Source organism: Lepisosteus oculatus, chromosome 14, assembly GCF_040954835.1.
Source record: "Lepisosteus oculatus isolate fLepOcu1 chromosome 14, fLepOcu1.hap2, whole genome shotgun sequence".
Taxonomy (NCBI): Eukaryota; Metazoa; Chordata; class Actinopteri; order Semionotiformes; family Lepisosteidae; genus Lepisosteus; species Lepisosteus oculatus.
The window spans coordinates 54795521-54801762 of NC_090709.1; positions in this window are offsets into that span (position 1 = coordinate 54795521).

Genomic DNA, 6242 nt, shown 5'->3' on the forward strand with positions numbered 1-6242 from the left:
AATCACATTGAAGTGTTCACGAAGCATTTCCCTGCCCATCATGTGCCAGCAAACCGGTTTATCCGTTTTCCTCTCCTGTCATTGTCAGCGAGCACAACAAGACGGGAAAATGAAAGACAGAGAAAAGCTATTAGCTGTCAGGAGTGGGATTTGAAAACACACCTCTATTCAGAGACCAGAACACCCAAGCAACAGGGAGTATGAGTCTTTGCATGTGGTGCCTTAGACCACTCGGCCATCCTGACAAATTCCACCGTTGTAGGATTAACGGTTTTGGAGCATGTACTATATTGTTAATACTCTTATTTAAATAAGCTTAAATTCGCATACTGTTATTCAGAGAGCGCAACCAGTCTGACCTCCTACAACTTTCTGTGCCCGCTGAGTAAATCTTAAAACAGCTGCAGCCAGAGTAGCCGTAATGGCAACACAGTGCTTGAAGTCCAGCTATTCTTATTTCTTCTGCAGAACCACTGGTATCGGAATATACTGATCCGCATAAGAAGCGCTTTCGGTTTCTGATCGTTTTTATTGAGCGCTGCTCTAAACTTTACATTTGCTCGTACTAGTTTTTCCCATGAAAAAAGACATTTCCCTCGTTACATGATTTCACTTTTTTTTCTTTTCAACAAGTAGAAAGAAATAAAATATAATTCCATATAAGAAACACAGGATGGATGGTTGGTGGTCTAAGGCGTTGCGTTTAGGTTGCAGCTTTTCCTGGAGACCTTTGTTTAAATCCCACTTCTGACAAAGTAGAAATGATAAAATCCCTAGGTAGAAAGCATCTTGCATTTCACGTTAATTACTGTTAATTGCCTCAGTGGTTGCCTCGGTGAATGATGGATCTTCTCTCTTGCAGGGTGACGGTGGGTGGTATAGTGGTGAGTATAGCTTCCTTCCAAGCAGTTGACCCGGGTTCATTTCCCTGCCAACACAGTGGTGAGTGTTTGTAAATGCTGTCATGAGCCTAGGAATGTGACCAGCAAGGCAATCTTCTTCAGAGAGGGAGTCTCCCACGCACAGCTTTTCTTCATCAAAAGCGGAGACAAAAGAAAAAGACTTCAAACTGAAATTAATTACTTCTTGATCATTTATGAGCATCTTTAAAATGCTGAGAGAAGGCGAAAATGTCTTTCGAAATGAGGAAATGTCTGCTGACATTAAACACAGCTCCTCTTTAGAACAGTGCTAAGTACCCCTGTTTGTTGTGCGGCAGAACGGGGTATGTTTTTGTTACAGGGCCCTGGTTTATTTTTTAGAATAGTTGAATCATATTGAAATGTTAAACAACGGAGACAAAGGTGCTGACCAGGATGGCCGAGTAGTTAAGGTGTTGGACAAGATCCAATAGACAAATCTTCACGTGGGTTCAAGCCCCACTCCTGATCGGGTCTTGTAAGTATTTTGAAGTGAGAGATAACTTTGAAGATTTACACTCTATTTAAATGTCATTTTACTTAATTTCAGTTCTCTTCACTCCCTGGGATAACTGAACTCACAATCGCATACTGAAGGCTTTACGTACATTATCTGTGATACAGCTTCTAATAAAGACGGAATGAAACTGTATTAATAATAAATGACATTGTTTTAAATAAATGTGTATTGATAAACTTCATAATTAATAAAAGTGGTGTGACAGGAAAATATTACAATATTAAATATTACAATGATATTCCAAGCAACTGATGCGTAAATTAATTATGTCATGACAGTTTTATTCCCACTATAAAGGGTAATATTCGAATTTGATCCAGTGTTCCGCTTAGTTTGCTTCTGAATTTCTTCATTTCAGTCAGTCCTCTATTTCAGTAACCTCTAGAGGGCGCAGGATTGGGTTCCTTGAAGTTAAGAACAGGTTAATTAAGGAGCTGCGGGCTGAGTTCGTTGTAGTCTTAAATTCAAGAATTCTTCGATTTTGAAAAAAGACAGGTATGTTTTGTGTCTCATGGTGATCCTCTTCTCGATCCAAATGAAAGGTTTAATATGATCCCTTTTGAAAAAAATAAGTCAATTTCCGGCTGGAGTGATTGATGCCCCATCAAACATTGTGTAATATTCCTGGACGTTTATACAGTAGAATCCTGGTTCGTGTCTTAAATTCAAGGTAAACAAGACTAAGGAAACAAGTTGGAAACTTGATGTTAAAGTGGGATTTAAATCACCCGGAACATAACACTACATTGGGCAGTATGTGTGAGGAAACAACTCTTGTCATCCCTTCGATAGCTCAGTTGATAGAGCGGAGAACTGTTGTGGAAACAGTGTTGAATCCTTAGGTTGCTGGTTTGACTCCGGCTTGTAGGAAGGTGCCTTTTGTGTACTTTAATCAAAGACAATAAATAATGTTCACTCAGACGTTGATCAGAAGCTCAATAAACGACGAAGCAGAGGCTCCTGTTCCGAATTCCCCTCACGTCTGATGGTCTTGTTCTGACTGAGATCAATCTAAAGTGGTACAAAGGATTTTAACAAATCTGTTCTTTGAATTCAGGGACTGCTCTGTCTGCTTTGTAATTCAAAAATAGATGCAAATGTCAAGTTTTTTGTAGATAAAAAGTGTTTTCAAAAGTTAGGTACTTAATTGACTTTATGATTTGGTTTTGATTTTGAATCGTTATATTATTAAGTTTGTGCTTTCTCTATTTTTATCGTATTGTGAACTTATTTTTTAAACAAATGCTTGCAAAGGCAAACAGGACACACAGTACAAGCTACTGTGCACTTTTGGGAGTATAACAGGTTCGATATAAAATCGCAAAAATGTAAAAGGGGAAAATACCCCAGACTGTGTGTAAAGCCCTCCTTGAGGTAGGCTGTTGTTCTTTTGTTAGATAAATACGACGTACTTTGCACAAAATGCCGCATAAAACAACCTGATATTTTAATAATTATTATTTTATAATTTGATAAGTGTGAAGCCCCGGATTCAGTTCCCGTTATCTTCAGTCCTGATTTTTTTTAAACATGAGATCTTCCCTTCCTCTAGTTGAAGTCACACGATGAGAACGATTGTTTTTTCACATTGCGATCCAAACAGTCTGACAGTGACCAAACCAGAACGGATTCTGCTGGGAGCCGAACTGAGCTCATTCTCACTCCCTGTGCTGAAAACGGAATTAGCTCTTCCACGAGCACCGTCTACAGCTGCTGGATGGTGCTCTACGTCCTGCTGCTCCAGCAATTATTTTGACGAAAGACAGCTCACACGTGCGCTTCTAACCTTCTCGCAGCTACAGGCAAGCTACAGGCAAGACTGAAGCTGGCGATATGAAGACCCGCTGGTACACCTTATCTAATTTTCATAATCGCGATAGACTTCTTAAAAACAGTAGCTATAGCCCTGAAAAAAGCATTACCTTTATCAGTTTTTACATTGACTCAAAATCGATTTTTTGATAGGTTCAATGTATATTTAAATTGAAATATAGCGTGCATACCTCATCAACCAACGGGCAGAACAATATTTTACGTTGCCTTCCAGAGCTTCCAACATGTGGTGGATTTGTATGGGCGTCTGTATGATACCACTACAGCATTGGCGCAGGTGCAAAATCCACTTCAACACGACTATTTCAGTGTCTTCTCTCACACATGATCCGGAGCGCAGGAGCCTATATCGCAGAGTTCAAATGTTATTGATTGGTGATCGTTCAGCGGGGGTCCGGACGTGTAGCAGCATAAGTATATAGATGAAAACTTTAATGTATTGTTCGGTTTCAATCAAAATGTTTTACTACTACAAGAGAGAAGTATAGTAAGAAGGATGGAACAAAATGTATGATTTATTGGAAGAAAATTGTTTTTATTTGCATTCAAAATGAAGCAGAATTTTAGCCCCACACACAAACCCTTTGTCTTCATATTTTTAAACAGACAAAAGTGTAGAAAACATGTTTTTTTTTACTTAGAAATTTTGGACTGGGGGCAATGTATTACTAATAGTGTCGCTGAGCTCACAATGGAGTAATAAGACCAGGGCCAGTGATGTAAAACCTTTTCACCAAGAGATTGTAGGTTCAACTCCTGCCTGGTTCAGATTGCGTTATAACGGTTTATCTTCCTTTATATAAATGAACTGCCCCTGAAGCTATAGAAAACGCGTTGGATAAATTGTCGAAATTTGCATGAGGCTGCAGACAATTTAACACTACTGTCTGGAGATCACCTCCTGCTTTGAGCTCCATAGCAATGCAAATACTGCGCGTTACAAAGATGGAGAACAGCTGAACTTGTGCGTAGTAGTCAGTACGGTACTGGCATTGTACTAATTAGCACGAACTGCAGAGGCTCTGAATCAGACCATTTCAATTAGTCTGGTCAGTGTAGGAGTATTAGGAGTTGACAGGGTGCCTTTGGAATAGTCGTCAGAAAATATAAGAAAAGGAAAGTTACGTTCAGTAAGCTCTCACACACAGTATTCGACATTGGAATCTGATTACAAAAAAAACTACCCGTCTCCCCAGCATTTGTCGGTGCTGTTGTTTTTATTTTACATATTATTAGCATTTTAATGCATTTTTAAAAGATTGATACAAAAATCACTAAATACGAAATGTAAAAACCCCAAATGGAAGCAGCTGACCATTCATATTCCTGAATTTTAAATCCCTGTGTTTATCTGTGTCCGAGTGCCTGGTGCAGCTATGTTGAAAGCAGAGTCTATGATTTATTGCGGAAGCGCATTGCCACCAAGGAAAAAAATCCTGAGTTCTACCAAATTATCTCCTAATTACGACTCGCTCGCTGAATGATCTCTCAAGAAATCCCGAGTGAGATTCAACAGGTGTTTTCTGCGGCAGCCACGACAAGTATGAAGACGTTCTCTGGATTTCCCGAATATGACGTTAAATTAGTTCAAATCATTTAGTATTTAACAGAACTAAATGTTTTGGAGGTATAATTGAAAAAGCAGAGAAACACTGTAGCACTTCGAATGTGTCTTAATTTAATTGATTGTGTAAACCTGGCTCTCCATGAACACGAGCAAAGAGTTCTCACTCAACAGAAGATTGTGATATGAGCAGAGTAATATAAAGCACGTGGAGATGCCGGGGACTGAACTCAGGACCTCATACTGTCTGTCCACATGGCTGTAAGAATAGTGCTCTGCAGGAGCTGTGGTTTAGCTGGTAAAAGCACCTGTTTAATAAAGAGGATATCGTGCGTTCAAATTCTAGCGAAACCTTTCTTCCTGTCTTGTTTTACAGAACAGATCATTTGGGACACTCACAGAGGGCTTGATTTGGTTTAATGCATGTATTCATTTCCTTTGTGGAACTTTTTAAAATTTTATATCTTACGAAAGATGAAATGTGAGCGAATTTTGTGTTCACCAAAAGTATGTAAATGGCAAAAAGCGGCAGGTAAGCATTTGTTTGGCGTGTTCGGCTCTTACCCAACGTTGGGTGTTTTGAGCCCACCCAGGGACGCACTTCCTCCCATAGTGAACATCATCACCACAGATATTTAATTTGTCCGCAAAACCTTAACTATTTTGATATTTGCAGTAGTAAACAATTGAGGGTTGGTCAGAGGTAAAGACTGCGGTAGAGTCAACATTACCGGGAATTTCCAATAATTACCGACAAGGGAAACTTTCAAGCAGATAGTATTTACCCATGGAAATTTATGTCCCAATGTGTGGCGGGAAAATTCACTTATACTCCTGTTGCATCCTCAGCTAAAATAATTAAAAATACAATGCAAAATTATCTGAGAACTTGACAAGCAAAAACGACAGATCGCCGGAGTTATATTTTAATATTTTCGTATATTTACCTTAATTTGAATTCTAAATGTTAACCTAGTGCTGTTCAATATAATGTAATTTTGTTGTACTTTTAAAATATTTTAGCTGAGGATGCGAGGGAGGATATTACACCTTGCCAAACATCTAAAATAACTGTAAAAGAGGCTGGCATTTTAATAAAACAGGTGATCAAAAGAAAGCTACAGATAGTATGGTATTATGCACAATATCCCTCGATATTGAAAGTCAGATGAGGAATTTGAAGATACTATCAAAGAAGCAACGGCAATAGCAGAGGATGTTGATTTTGAACCAATGTTTACACGTCAATAATCCAGCAGTCCTCGCTTGCCAGACTTCTTCAAGATATTCGAAAATCGAAAATAAAACGCACATGCGGCAAAGGGGCGGTCCGAAGCAAAGACTGCGGTAGAGGAGGAAAAAGCTCCGCACGATGACTCGTATCTAATATTCGGCCCCTGAAAGG